The following is a 16,270-nucleotide window of genomic DNA, read 5'->3' as shown; positions in this document are numbered from 1 at the left end:
TGTGTTAAATTCACCTCATATAGAAAATTCACCATTGCAATTTGTAGAGAAATATTCGTAGTGCACAACAGTGTGGACCATCTTTGAGCAGGATCCAGTAATCCTAAATGATTACAATGAGTAATTTTTTTTTTTTTTAAACGTTCACAGATTAGAGCTGGACATAGGGACAATATATGTTCCAAGGTCTCAGTGACCTTTATCTCTAAACAGAATCGACAAAAGGCCAAATTCGGCGCAATACAGTTACGTTTAGCAAGTAGTTCACGGGTGTGCCACAGATTAAGGCGCATCCTTAAAATTCCTGATTGTATTATTTTTACAGGGGAACTTAAGAAGGTACGGTTCCATAGAGCCCAGACTTTTATGTTTACATTTTACAGGAATGCGGTTTTGTATTGTAAACATTCAGATGTGGTCTTAATCCAATCATAACGATAAATTAGTTTTTTAGCTTTATCTGGGTTGGTGAGTAACACATCAATGGTTACTTCTGCTTGGGCTAAAATGGTATATATGGAACGTAGCCAACATTTGATAAACGTATGATTGGTTTTTTATATATAATCAGAAAGACATTTCAAGATGTTGTTCTCACTGGATGCCAACAAACATTTGCAAAGTAGTGCACAAACCTTCCAATAATATTGCGCATGTAAGAAGGTTAGACCTAATTCGTAGCGCAACCAAACCCATGGAATGCATTGGGGCAGATGGAGAAGCGCTTTCCAAAACTTGCTTTCCAGATTATCTAGGACTTTTGACGACCAGGGTGGGTGGGATTCAAGCCCATATAAGATACATGGAGTAGTTTTTTGTTTCCAGTAAATGACAGTTGGCTTCATGGTGAACGCGCCATACCGATGTATTATAACCTTGGCCTGCGAGATAGCTGTGTCAAGTTTTTGCTTTACCACATCTAAATGGCCAGAAACTGAGGCATTACCATCAAATATCATTCCCAGGTAAACATAATTCGGAACTGTCACCAAAGTAATTTGTTTGATTGTCCATAGAGATTTATGTCTGGACAAGTTATTTGGTCTATAAACGACAATTTGGATTTTGGAAGTGTTTATTCGCAATTCATTCTTCTCTATGTAGCTGTTAAATGCATCAAGTAGATTTTGTAGGCCACTCAGAGTTTTTGAAATTAGCACCAAATCATCATTGTGCATGAGGGTCTGGATCTAAATATTGTTTTGTTTGGGTGAATCTGAGAGTATTACCTCAAAGACCTGCCGTACATCATGCATGAAGTAATTGAAAATTGCAGACGCGAGTAGACAACCTTTTTTAAGGCCACGGGCAGTTGGAATTGGCATGGACAACAACCCTTCTAAGTTCAGTCTGATAAGGATTGAAGTTTCACAATGTAAGGAGTGAATAATTTGTTACAATGTATAAGGGCAGTTGTCTCTTTCGAGTTTAGAGAACAGAGGGGGCGCGAGATGGCATCAAAGGCCGTATGAAGGTCGACAAAGGCAAAGTAAATGGCCTGTTTTGATGCCTGTGCTTGGAATTTGACTGCATTGAGGCTAAGCAGGTTGATGTTCGTGCCCATGCCTGCTAGAAAGCCCATCTGAAAAGGATCTCTTGTATGGGTAGCTTTTGTCCAGATGTTAAAATCACAAAGGATAAGTTTGGCAAAAACCTTCCCAGGCGTATCTAAGAGCGCAATCGGCCTACAGTTGCAGGGAAGAGACGGTCGCCTTTTTTATGGATGGGCACTATTATGGAGGTTTTCCATGAAATGGGGATACAGCGTGACGCAATGATCTGTTGGAATAGATCATTCAGGATATTTGCCCACATGGGAGGATTGGATTTAAACATAAAATTATTAAGGCCATCAAGGCCCATGGCTCTGGAGGGACTAATGTGATTAATGTATCCCTCGAGGATGGTCAGGGAACATGCTAGAACTCATTTTCTCTGTCCCTCTTGTCTGTAAGCATAGTTGGCAAAACTGGGATCCGCATATAGGTTGGTATAATGCTGGATCCATTGCGCCTCGGTGACATTAGGGACCTGCATGAGAGATTCAGTCTGATGGGCACACTGATTAAATACAGCCCAAGTTTCTGCAGTGTTTTTGTTCGCTATTAATCTGTATTCACTATCATGCTGCAGAATATGGGCTTGGTGTTGCAGCATCCAGTTACGATATCTGCATTTAGCAGATCTCAACTGTTGATTACGAGAGGACTGGTTTAATTTACAGATTAGTCTTTTTTCACGTTGATATTCATTCTTTTTAGCTTTAACTGAAGGATTGAAGGAATGTTTATGAAGAGGTCCTCGGAGACTAGAAGTTTTCATTGGATGCTTGAAAGTTTGTGTACTGAGTCGGGGTGAAGGACCTGTTATTACAGATGACCAAATTGGAAAAGGCTAGTAGATTGGTATCAGACCAGCGAAAGCGGGATTTGGCATTATTGACAGTAAGATTCTGTTGAAGAAACAGTTTGTTGGATGGTACACAAATCCAATTTATTGTTAGTGCTAGCAGATGATGGTCGCTATGAACCTGTGGGATGTCTTCAAAGTATTGTTTTTGACCATTCAGGTTGATATGAGTATACATATAGTCAATGGTGCTAGAAATGGTTTCCCTTTGCCACATTGGTTGGGCTGGAATGTCACCTCCTATAGAACCATTGGTCATATGAAAATTGCGTTCTAACATGAACGATGACCAACGCTTAACCTTGGCAATGGTATTTTTGCCTTTAGGATGTAAACAGTTGAGATTGAGATCTCCAACGATGATTGTGTCTGTGATTTCAGGGGTAACAATTACAAGATCAAGAAGTCTGGTCATACCACCATAGAAAGCAGCATCTGTTAGCCCAAGGGGGTGACGATAGATGTTAATTAGTGCTAATGTATGAGGTGGACATGAGATTTTCACAAGCTGTATTTAGGCAGACACCGAATGCCAAGACTGAACAGAGAATCCCTTTGACATGTTGACCCCCACCAGGAGGCCCGAGGAGGGATGACCGTTGATGCCTGCAATGGCTGGTAATAAGGCAATCTCATAATTATTCAATGCATGTGATTGTAAAAGCCAAGTTTCTTGTGATGCTATGATATCATATGCCACAGAGAAACCGGAAATGGAAGTTTGCAAGTGTGAATGGCCTCGTATGTTCCAGCTCGCAATGGTAACATGGCATTCCATAGATGTTACTAGTGGTTATGACATATAGGGGTGTGCAGGATAAGAAGTTCTCATGGTTACTTCATTTTTAGAAGTGTTAGTTGATAATTGCTTTAGATCATTTTCTACATGCATACTGGCTAGGTCTTGAGCTAGTAGAAAACCCATATTGAACAACTGCATTTTTGATTTCCAAACAGTATTTAACACAATCCCCAAGGGGATCCACAGACGCACCACCGAACAAGTGGCATCAGAAATAAACTCAATTTGTTCAATATCACTAGAGCAGATGTCTTCTAGCTCCACTAGTTCTGAGAAGATATTCAGTACACTGCGTCTGTTAAGGTCATAGGAGCCGAAGCTGCCTCCTCAGCATTTTAAAATTAAAGAATGGCAATTTTGGGTGTCTGGGGCATGGTGTATAGGTGTCATCACAGGGGCACCTTGTGGGTTACAATTGGCCGTTGTCTCATCAGGCTTTCGTGTAAGATGAAAATCCTCCATATGCCGGGGGCTGGGGGATGGACAATGCTGCTGGGTGGGGACAGATGGTGTGAACCACCTGCATTCAAGTGGGCAGTACTCGGAAGCAGCCATTTGAGAAAATGAGAATTCGGTTCACTAGGCTTTTGGATCAGGGCAGGGTACTGGGTATGTAGCGCTAGGTAGGAGTCTACCGCCTTGCGTATTTGGACAGTTGCACGGTCACAGGGCTCATTTGCACCCGTTTTGGCGGAAGGTGCCGCATTGTTCGATTGGGGAATTAGCCCAGTTGTATTTTTAACCGGCGCAGCTATTCTCTGAGAATTTGTGTGGTCCAGTTCACAAATTAAAGCATTTAGCGGTGGATAAGATGTGGGTGGAGAAGCTGCAGCTGCTGGGGGCACCACTAGGTTTGGCAGTAAAGGACAGGGCTCATAAGGGTCAAGTCTGAGTGGCAAAGTGGCCAAGATTTCCTTGTTTGGTACCGGGAGACCAGCTGCCAGGGGTACCACCAAATTTTGCAGCAAAGAAATGGGCTCTTGTGGGTCAGATCTAAGTGGCAAGGTAGACGAAGGTTCTTTATTAGATGCCGGGAGTGTACAGGCTAATTCTTCAGTGGGCTTACTTATAACTGATCTGGGTTTCAACGTGTGAAAAAAGGACTACATTGTTTGTTTTGGGAGTCTCAGTGTAATATGATTTTGTTTTTTTCTGGAGGACGGACCGGACACCTTGGAAATGTTTTTTTTTTTTTGGCTGGGTCGGATGGGATTGAGGACGGGGCCCCCTCCTCGGTGGCCTTGCTGGCCAACAGGGAACTGTAGATGATGAGGGTTCCGTGGCGGCCGGCGTGGTCCGGAGACTAATCCATGACTCATGCGAAGGTGTGGTACCGACGTCACCTCCTATCTCTATCTCAGAGGTTATGATATTTGCGAAAACTGGTAGGGCCGGAGTATGTGAAGAGTGCTGAGACCGGCAGAGCCAATGGTGATGATTGAAATATCATTCACCGGTACGTAGTCTAAGTTTGAGGCATCTTGGGGACTAGACTCAGAGTGCCGCACTAACGTTCCAAGTAAGGAAAGCACTTGTTGAGTTTGAATAGCTTGATCAGACATTTTTGCATCTAGCCCTTCATATAACTTGAAGAGACTCTGTAAGTTCAGAGGCATGGCAGCCAAAGTGACATTAAGCATTGGAGGAGAGGGAGGGTTGGGGGGGATGGGAGAATGGAGACATGAGGTGCTGAGGCTTGCGGTCTCCGTGGGATGGGGTAGACAAAGGATACTGTTGTGGAGCCTGTAGTTGCCGCAGAACCTGGCATAATTGCCTGGACACTAGATGAGCCAATGAACATAGAAGTTGGGGACTCGCATTGGCTCACGTATAGGGAAAGGTCTGGATCAGTGCAAGGGGAGGAGGTTTGGGGCACTGCAGTGTTTACAGGGCCTCTCAGCGGAAGGGGAAAATGAGGGAGAGGGGTATGAAGCATAGTGGTATCCGAAAGAGGATGGGCAGAAAAGTTAGAGTTGAGCCCAGGTCGAGGGAGAGCTGTTATGGCACGTGGGAGGAGAACCCTTGGTGTGCTCGGGGTACCGTCACTCGCGAGGGACGTGGCTGGCAGGGTCAAGCCCTTCATGGTAGGCGCCATATTCGTTGGGGACAATGTGATGGACTTGTGAGAAGAGCATAAGGCGCGTGCAAGCAGGTTAATTGTGCCATTTTGCTGAGCATGTAAGGTTACAGGCATACCAGTTGTTAAAGAGTCCGCCATGGAGGCGTGTAGGAATGTACCTAGGAAGAGAACAACACTTAATGCACAGAACAGTAGATGTTAGGAATATAATTTACTGATTTCTCAGGCAGGGCAAAGGCAAGTAAAAGTACGATCGGTCACCTCGACCGCAGGTCGCTGGCTGCGCAGCAAAGCAGCCAAGCAGTACTTAACCAGTACTTGCTCCATGTGCACGCGCGCAGGTGCGTGTGCGTGGTGTTTACATTGGATTGACCAATCTGGTCAAGAAAGAGGTGAGGCTCTGAAAAACATAAGAAAAAAGGTTAAAACCCACACAAAGTCCAAACAAAGTCCACAGACAAAGTCCAAATATAGTTCAGTGGCGTCACCTTCTTAAAGAGCCCAAGCTTCTCCAACTGCAACATGGGAGGCACACGGGAAGCACAGTAGCACGAAGGAGTCAACGGGCAGAGAGACACCAAGACAGCCAAGCAGTACTTAACCAGTACTTGCTCCAATACTTTACATTCGATATCAACAACAAATAGCTAAAAAAAACACAATATATTCAGATTTCCTTCACAATTCATTATAACTGTATAACATTTCAATGAATACCCAAACAAAACATGTCCAGCCCAATTATTCGATCCACATCCCACAACCATAACATAATTGTTTTCTGTCCCAGTTTTAAAAATCCAAAAGGTATTTTATAGCTTCTTTCCATAGAAACTTAACCTGTTACAGCCAACGGAAGTGCACCAAAACTGGTTTCCTTCAATGTTACCAATCTCCGTAACAAGAGCCATATGCCATTTCAAATTGACTCTTCAACCATGGACATTGCGTCAGTGTGTATCAATTAGTTTCAACGGAATTTTGACACAATCTACACAGTTTCGATCTTCGTATGGGACACCTAACCAAATACCCATGTAGTCATATGTGGGAAGAATAATTATGGATATGGACATGGCATGGCTTTATCCCAACTCTTCCTGCTTCCATACGAGGGATGCTCAAGTCTTCGTTTCTTCCTGATCGGCGATTATCGCTAGGACTTGCTATCTACATATTGCTATTTTACATAGACACACACTGAAGCTCTGCAGACTTTTACAAACCTTGAGGCCTAGCCCAAGGAAAAACTAAAACTTCCTATAACTAATTTGCATTCATACTCCACTCATTCTACTCATATTTTTATCTGGTCTTATAATCTCCTGTTAAACCTTAATTTCATAACTATGCATATTGTGCATTGAACATTTAAAATCCCCTATTCTTAGTCTGCATGGGCTTATGACAGACAGCAGACAGCTGCTGAGTTACTTTGTGCTGCCAGCCTTAGTGATGCAACACTTCATGAGCCCTGCAATCCATTTTTAGCTCAGGCCACATTCCTCCCGGCAGAGAGCCTGCTTGCTACCGTGCTTTAAGAGTTTTTATAACTGCATAGAATTTGATATTTACAAATTTATTCAGACAATATTTATTTGCACCTTATATAACTGCCTTCTTTTAGTGCCTGCCCATGTCTGTGTATGTGATTATGTTTGCATGAAAAAGCTTTCTCAGTGCCCCTCCTCCCGCTTCCTCTCTTGTAGTGCCTAGAATCAGTCAAAAGAAGTCTTGTCTAATTCGAAAGTGCTTGGGGGTGCAGAAAGGTACTAGCTCCTTCCCAATATTCCACCTTCCGTTACTTCTACAGTAACTAACTCATCCCCACCCGACATATCTAAAACCCTAGCAATATTAGTTTGAGTTTAGCTGTTTATTGTATGGCAAGAGTTTTAGATCCCCCAATCAATAACATCATCTTTGCACTGTTAGGAACTACAATGACACAATATCAGAGACCCAATTGGCATGTGCAGAAGAGGACCAAGAAGACTACGATAACAGGCACCAGTATTTTTACTGATGCCCCCAGTCATGACATCATCCAATCAAAGGTTAGCGATAGTCAATCTGTCTTCTGAACTCCACCTTCTTTCTTCATTTGAACAACTAGATTGTGCACCACCTCAATGACGTGGGATAGTGACCCATTCTCAGCATCCTCTGGGGATACAAAAGTGCAGCAGCTGCTTCCCAACTTTTTGCACACACCTCCTTCTATGGCTGTTAGCAAATCCAACATGTAGCAGTCTTGCATCGTCATGAGTCTCAATGCACTGAGCTCTACTTTGATGGCGTCAAACCCATTCTATGTGTCATCGGCCAGCTGGACTAGCTCCCACCGTACTATCTGCACCCACTTGGCGTTAGAAGCTTCTTGTACCCCAGGAGCCAAAAAAGATGAAAAGAAAGTCTCTGCTAAACTAAAAAGTCGATACTCATCAGATATTGCTCTGAGCAGTGTGGAAGAGTCTTTTAATATGTTGTTTGATCTCTTCTTTCTTCCCCACTGTTGAACTTGTACTTTTTCTGGCAGCATACCAAATTCTTGTGTGATCTGCAAGTTTCTTTCATCTTCTTTAGGTGCTGGAGTAGCTGTTGGCACCTTGACAGGCAATTCTTCTCCCTTCTGGTGTTCTTCCGGGATTACATATAGCACTGGGTGCAGGGTGGCCAGTGAACACTTGCCCCTACAGGAGTGTGGGAGGTGCAAGTAGGCTTGTCGGGCAAAAACCCAGTAGTAATCCATCAATGCTGCCGTACCTTTCGTCATATCAGTGTGTTTGCACTTTGCGTTTGCACCAACAGGGACTGTTCCTTCATTGCTAAAACAAAGTTCATAGCTTATGTTTCTATGTATTTGCACTGGATTCTCCATTGTTGCAATCCATGTCAGCCTTGTGATGTATTGGAACCATATTTGCGCACACATAGACTCTACTTGGGCTATTGCTTCTCTGCTGTACCCGATCATTTAATCTCTGGGCATGTCACTGTAGTGCCCTGCCATTTGTCGTTGCCATGTGAGTAACCTCCCAAGGAAAATGTGGTACTTGTAGACACTTGCAATATTTTGTGTTGCCATTGCATAACGCTGGGTCTAGATCAATGCTCCTCAACTGGACGGTGTGTGCCTGGAATGTGTGCTTTATCCTACATAGTGCTAGATGTACCAGGCATTGTGCCTCTGTAATTGGGACTGAATGTGGAACTAAAACTTTAGGAGCACTGATGTGTGCAGGATAAGTGCACACACGTAACAGCTTTCATTGATCACATTCCTTCCTGCAGTGCGCATATCGGAGTACCAGCTATTGGAGGATTCTGGATACTCGATGTCAGAAATGGCGTCAAAGCCCAATCCTTATATAAATCATACAACAATAGTACTTCCCGTTTAATTCGTCTAAGAAAACTTGTAGGGGTGGGCGGCAAAAAGAGAGACATTGTTTGATTCTTTATCATAACATATTCATACTAGCATCATTTTCAACTGTCCCTCCCACCTTATATGGCCACCCCATATAACAGACATACGTTCATCCACTCCAACAACCATGGTCACTGTCACACAAAACAATATAATACTAAATAGATATACTGCATAAATCCTAGAACAAATGACATTTATTTTAACCTTATCCCTACATAACAGAGAGGTTTGAACATATCGGTCAGGCATACTTGCTTATCCCTGGAGAGGAGAAACAAGGTTAGCAAGGTTATCAAGAAAGAGAGAGAGAGAGAGAGAGAGAGAGAGAACGAGAGAGAAGGAGAGGGAGAGGGAGAAAGAGGGAGAGGTAGAGGGAGAAAAGAGGAGAGGGAGAGACCCTTTTCTTTTCCCACCAAGAACAACCTGGTTCAGGACCTTCAAAAAATGTTAAAATTAAAATATTTAAAAAAGATAAAAAATAAAAGAACAATAGAAAAAGAAAAAAGAAAAGAAAGAAAAAAAAATCAGGCGTGTGCCACTGCACACCACCCTGGCATGGATCCTTTATCTTATTCTGTTGATTGAGCTTTGCCTTGTCTCAGGTGCTCTTCGGACATCCGAGAGATGCACCCAATATCTTAACTCCTTCACACGGACAGCGAGAGGGGTACATAACACCACCTGATAGGGGCCTTGAAATCTGGGATTGTTCCATCTACACACAAAGTTTGTCATGTAGATCAACTCCCCAGGTAACAATGGTCCAGTTGTGGCAGATATGTTTGCAGTTGCTGTCCTTCTGGTGTGTCCTCTCCTCCGGTCCTGGGTGGCACAATCTGTCAAGAGATATATTTGATAGCACATGTTAGTGCTGTTAAATGTTCCCTAAATTCTTTTCCTAGTACTGTTGCTGCTTGATGTGCATCTGATGCTTTCCTCACAGTGGATATGGGGGTCTGCATGTGCCTGTCTGTGATTATTTTATGTGGTGTCAAATGGTAGTGCTTACTAGACTGTGTGCGTAAATTGAAGAGGGCCAAGGGCACACAGTGCGCCCAGTTTTTCTTCAATGTGGAATAAAATTTTGACAGTTTACTCATCAAAAGCCCATTGATCTCCTCCACAACACCATTAGCCTGAAGGTGGTAAATTGAGCACATTCAATGTTTTATGCCCAACAGTGCTGTCAAATGCTGAAATAGCACATTAAAGAAATGTGCGCAATTATCTGATCACAATTATTCGCACACGCCCCATCTTGGAAACACCTCTCTGACCAGGAACCGTGCTGCACATTTTGCAACTGGGTGTGCACATAGTCCTGCCTCCACCCACCTTGAAAAGGGGCAAACCACCACAGTAAGTTACCTCTATCCATTGCACCTTTCCCCCATATCTGCATAATCTATATGCAGTTGACGGAATGGCCCTATAAAATGGGGTTATGTGCCTCTTAATGTCCGTAATGTCATCCTGTGCTGAAACTTTGCCATGTCAGACAATGGGCCTTATTAGGATCCTGGCAGACAGCCGTGCCTTTAGTACAGGCACGGCTGCCGCCGGAGTCGTATTTTTCAGACACCCTGGAATGGGCAATTACCGGGGTATTACAACCCCGGCGGTCCAAGTAATTGCCCATTCCAGGGCAACGGAAAAAATTCATGCCCATTCCCATTGAGTCCAATGGGAATGGGGAAGCCACATGCACCATTCATAACTGGTGCCGGTGTATGTGGCATGCTGTACTCGTGGATGCCACTCTGCCTGCCAGGTCCAACCTGGCGGACAGAAAAGCACCCGCAAGCACAACTCGTAGTTTGCCGGTCCGGGAACTATGGTACCGGCAAACTTACTGGTACCGTAGTTCCGACCCAGAAAAACTTGTAATGAGGCCCAATGTATTGCTTTTTTTTAAATGCTCTCCTGGAGGTTTGGCACAAACCAGTGCTCCTGAATATCTGCCACAATATGTTGTTTGGAGCTGTGGGAGGGGGAATAGAGTTGCTCAAGTGCCACAGAGAGTAATTCTTGGGGCATCACCACCTTCCCAGAACTCTCCTGCCTCCACAATAGGTCAGTGGGAGATTGCATCCTCTCTGCAACCATAGATCCTTTTCCTGCTCAGGCACTTTCCCTTAAACATTATAACCTGGGATATAGGCAATGCTGTGTATGAACTGTGGTCTCACTCTCTACAGGGGTGGTCACTGTACACTCTGTTAACATTGTAAGTGGAAGATAGGCTGCCAACTTGGCTGCCTGGTCTGCAGCCCTGTTGCCCTTAGAGATTTGATCCAAGGCATAAGTATGGGCAGCGCATTTGGCGACTGGCACTGCTTCCAACAGCCTTGCATGCTGCATCTGCCCTCCGAAACCCTCTCCTCTTCCACCGAGACAGACCTGCATGCACTGTTGTCATGACATATGCTGAGTCTGAGTAGAGGGTGACAAACTGCCAATGAGAGCGACAAGTTCCGCTGCCTGAGCTGAATAATGCACAGGTCATTTTTTCATGATCAGAACTACATGCTTCCCCATCTACCACGCACCACTGCTGCCTCTGTGTGCCTCTGTCCAATCTCCTGGTCAATTGTTGATGAGTCATCAACATATAGATCTCTCCTTCTGTCAATGCACTGTCTCTAGCTTTAGATTTACTTTCCTCGTCACCCTTGTATGTAGCCCAGACAAGCATTTTCAGGTCATCATCAGTGGATGCCTCTGTCAACAATGTGGTGGGATTCACCATCCTACACCTGACTATATGAATATTAGGTTTGGATATTGTAATCACAGATGCAGAGGATCTCTGAGTTGTCAAAGTCAATTTAGATCTTTCCAAAATGACAAATAAATAATGAATGTTCCACAAATCAGCTAACAGAGCACCCCATAACAATCGTGGAACTTTCTCTATTGAAAATGCAGCCGCTGCTAGTGCTTGTTCACAAACAAACTGTCCTTTCATGACTGAATCCAGTGCCCCATTATAATAAGCCAATGGCTTGTGGCCCATTGTGCCCTTTTGGCTCAATACTGCTGTCATGAGCCATACATCAAAGTGGGAAAATAAATAAAACTCCTGTGTATAATCCAGAAATGCTAAAAGAGGGGCCGTGCAAATAGCTTCTTCAAGTCCTCAAATTGTCTAATCATTTCTTCAGTTCATTCCAATTTACAATTATTTGTTTTATGACCTTCTCTGATACTTTGTGACAGCAGCTTTGTGTAGGCTGTGTAGTCTAGGATCCATGCCCTACAATAATTACATAAGCCCACAAATTGCTGCATTTCCTTGACATTACTGGGCCTTGGGGTGGCGCATACTGCTTCTGCCCTATCTGGTAATATGTTTTCCCCGTTTGCAGAAATAAGTTGCCCCAAATATAGTACCTCCTGTTGGCAGTATTGTGCTTCTTTTTATCTGCCTTGTACCCTTTGTGAGCCAGCAATTGGAGTAATGCAACAGAATACTTGATGTTCATTTTCACTACATACCAGCAGATCATCCACATACTGGATGATTGTGCTAGGCACCTGAATATTTCCCAAGTCGGCATGCAGTAGTCTATTGAAAATACTTGGACTTTCACAGTACCCTTGAGACAATCTTGTGTGCTCAAAGCGCCGTTGACCATGCGTAAATGCAGTGCGAAACCATGAACCAGGGTGAAGTAGGATTGAGAAGAACACATTCTTCAGATCTACCACTCTGAAGTATATCGCTGTCTTGGGAATGCTACATGGGATTGTCACCGTATTTGGAACTACAGGAAAATGCACCACGTCATTAAAAGAACGTAGATCCTGGATCATCCTCCAACTACTCCCTGTTGCTTTCTTGACTGGGTATATGGCCATATAACACAGGGCCGTGGATGGCACAATGATCCCTTGCTCTAAAAGAGCCTCAATAGTGCCTTTTATCCCTTCCTCTGCTTCCCTTGACAACGGGTATTTCCACGGCCTAGGGATTACTGCTCCTGACTTCAATGTAATCTGGACTGGGATCAAATCTTTCAGTAACCCAACATTGTGTGGATTAATAGTACATAATTATGCTGGCACATATCGCATGTCCTCCTCAAAAAATAAAGACGGGGTCACCACTGCCATCAGGGGGCACTTTACCTTCCTATACTGCACCATGATATCACAGGGGATACAGATTTCCAAAATGATCTCATTCTGCTCGCTATCCTCAAATAACTGCTCATTAGTACTTTCCTTTAATTGTACTGTCAGGTCTACACATAGTACTGTGCGCCATCGCACCCACCCTGGTCTGTTCCAATCAGGACTACTCTTTTGTCTGACACTACTAGTCCTTGCAAATCTAATGACAATATTGTACCTGCCACCATCTCGGGTGGCACCATGGGTCAGAAAATAAAATCTTTGGTCACAATTTGGGGTACTGCTTTTACTAATACCTTGGTACCAAAGAAAAATATGTCCAGGGCCACAGGACCCCCACGGACTACTGACTCCCTTGCCATTGCATTGATTATTACCATTGATTGAGCTACACAGATCCCTGGATTGGATTACACTACCTCTTGATCTGTGAATGATGTAGTTACATTTAGCTTACTGAGCAGATCCCTGCCAAACAAGTTAACAGGGCAACTCTCTGAATATGACAAGGGTGCTCATATTACCTTCCCTGCTACTTTTATATCTATCTCCTCAGTGTATGCAAACATAGCAATAGCCCCAGAGAATCCCTGCATGTCAAGAGTACTACCTGATAATGGAAAGTTCCCCTCCATAATGCATGATTTAGTTGCACCTGAATCAACCATAAATATAAATTGCTTGTTTCCTATTTCCACCTTCAGCAAAGGCTCCTCTTCAGGGTGTGTGGTTGTCAATAGGATTGTACATGCGAATGCTCACTGTGGGCTGTCCTACTCAGAATATGTATTCATCCCAGGGAATAGAAAAAGGGCTGCCCCCTGCTATTGTAACTCCTTGGAATGGGGAGCCTGTTCCTCCTCCCATCCTGTTAAACTGTGTTCCCTCTCCCTGCTGTAGTTGTTGCCCAGGCTGCCCTTGCCTGTAAGCCCCATAAGGGAACTGATTTTGACCCCCTCACCCAAATTGCTGTTTTCCCATTTCTTGAGGCCCTTGGAATACCTGACCTGGAGGTGATTGCCCATAATTAAATCCCATCCCAGGCCTGTTTCTGCATTACCTTGCAAAATGCTCCCATCTCCCGCAATACCAGCACTGTGATGATCCTAATCCTCCTCCCCGGGGCCCTATCCCCCCAAAGCCTCCTGCTCTTGCTCCTCAATATCCTCCTCTTCCCCTTGGTGCTCCTTCATACTGCCACTGTGGGTTGGGGTACTGTCCCCTTCACCCCGTTGTCTGTATCCTCACCCCATAGTGCCACAATTTTGGCATTCACATTTTGCTGAGTGTCACCTATCTGTTCCCCTTGAGCCAGTGCCATCACTGGTGCTTGGACGACAACCTTATTTAGTTTCTTTTGCACTAATTTTCCCTCATCCGTTTGCCGCTTCTGGTTTGTCTCACTGTCCCACTCCTTGATTCTCTTACAATGGTGGACTATTATACTTTGTATCTTTGCCCACACTTTTGCTTCAATTCCACAAATGTATCTAGTGCCTTCTGGACCTATTTTGGTAATTCCCTCTTTACGATAAAATAGAAAAAATATACAGAGTTGTCCCATTACTCTCCTGTCTCAACTCTCCACATTTCCTGTAATTTAAGAATAAACCTAACTGGGTCTTCATCATCACCCATTGTGCACTGCATTAAATAATGTAAGTCAGGGGTATCTGGGCACATCCTTCGTAGGGCATCTGATACCCTCACCCTTACTTCATTAAAGGCTCCTCCTGGACTTACCCCAGGGTACCCAGCCCTTGTCTATATGTCCCCAGCCTGGTCCTCAAGTATGGCGACAGTAACCTCTTACGGTTTCATAGTTTTAAGGCTACCCCTTCTGTTTGTTTTTCAAATTCATAGATCCATTTACTAGCTGCGGCTATTAGCTGGGGGAGAGCTTTAATGAAATTTTTGTTGTCCATTTGAGGCCATGGCACATGCTGTGTTATCCCTACTCCTTTATGTATAGGAGGTATCTGCATGTCTATTTTGTCTTCTATCCCTTTTTTAGTATTTTTCTGATCTTGTACTGCCACCATTAAATCTGGTCTAATTCTTGGTCTATCCCCCCTCACTGCCTCCTGTGGTGGGAATGGGTTTCTCAACGCCTCTTCTCCTTGATCTGTTTCTTGTCCTGCCTATTCATTATTTCTACCACCTTGATATTCCCCTTCATTTTCCCATGCTTGTTCTCCTTCTTGTCCCAGGACCGTTCATACCCTCTCCCCACCATCTTTTTCAACGCAAACATTTCTTATTGCCTCAGGGTTGAATCTAAACAAAAAATCTCCTCTTCCAATCCCCTATTTTCTGCACCGGTACCCTTATTTCTGGTGATACTTCTTCAGGTTCTTGTTTCCTGACTAACCTTTCCCGCAACGCTCTTAACTCGTTGTCTATATCTACATGTGGAACGTCTTGGTACACTGATGCAAAGGGCACGTCAGCGCTTTTGGATGGGTTATACGGAGGTGGTGGTGCAAAAGCTCTTTAGTTCCCCCCCTAGTTGCTAATCATGATAATCCTGATGACACTCTCTCTACCACTGTTGGCTAATAGAATGGGGTTGTATACCCTATTGCATGTTTAGGTGTTACAGGGTTTATCCCTTTACATTGGGTCTCTTTTTCACCTTGCAGATCTTCCATACCCTCAAATAATCACCAGAGGTCTAGAATCTCTTTTCTTTTTTTGGAATTTATTTTTTTGTATTTTGCTGCTAAAAAGATGGACATTTTATCTAGCATGTTTCTGTTATTGGAGCCAGGCTCTGGCCAGAGGCAGGACATACCCCATTCCTTTGTTTCGACTACCCATTGTTTGTCATATTTATCTATCCTGTCACAATACAGTGGCAGGACCCTTTGCATGTGTTTTATTGAGGTTTCTTCCTCCATAATGTTGCACGCACCCCTAATGCTTCACTTAGACCCTACTGCTATGCTGTGCACGCTACTGCTTATTACACAAAAATACAGATCAACCTACTTTTTCCTCCACCACCTTATTCTTTTCCACTTTGATTTCACACACACACACACACACACACACACACACACACACACCACGACTCATCCACGTCCCTTCCTTTTTTACCACAAAAGACAGCAAGAGAAAATATACAGAAATAATTGACTAAATTCCAGGCCCATTCCTTGTACCGAGCCACTACTTTTTTTCCTTATATCCTTGTAATACCACTTTGCCAGCTTTTTTAATATGCTGAGGATTCCATTGCTTTTATCGTCATACAAGAATAATGCATGGTACTTGTGATGCTGGAAATGCATTGGAGGGACAGGGCCTCCATATCCTTGTCCGGTATTCCTTTTATCATATGCGTTCTATGTATTTTTCTACACAGGAGTCCACATGGGACTCCTGGCATTGCAGCTCTTCCTCT

Source organism: Ambystoma mexicanum, chromosome 3q (assembly GCF_040938575.1).
Source record: "Ambystoma mexicanum isolate Mex_15411 chromosome 3q, UKY_AmexF1_1, whole genome shotgun sequence".
Taxonomy (NCBI): Eukaryota; Metazoa; Chordata; class Amphibia; order Caudata; family Ambystomatidae; genus Ambystoma; species Ambystoma mexicanum.
The sequence above is the reverse complement of the archived record's forward strand: the minus strand, read 5'-3'. Positions refer to the sequence as shown.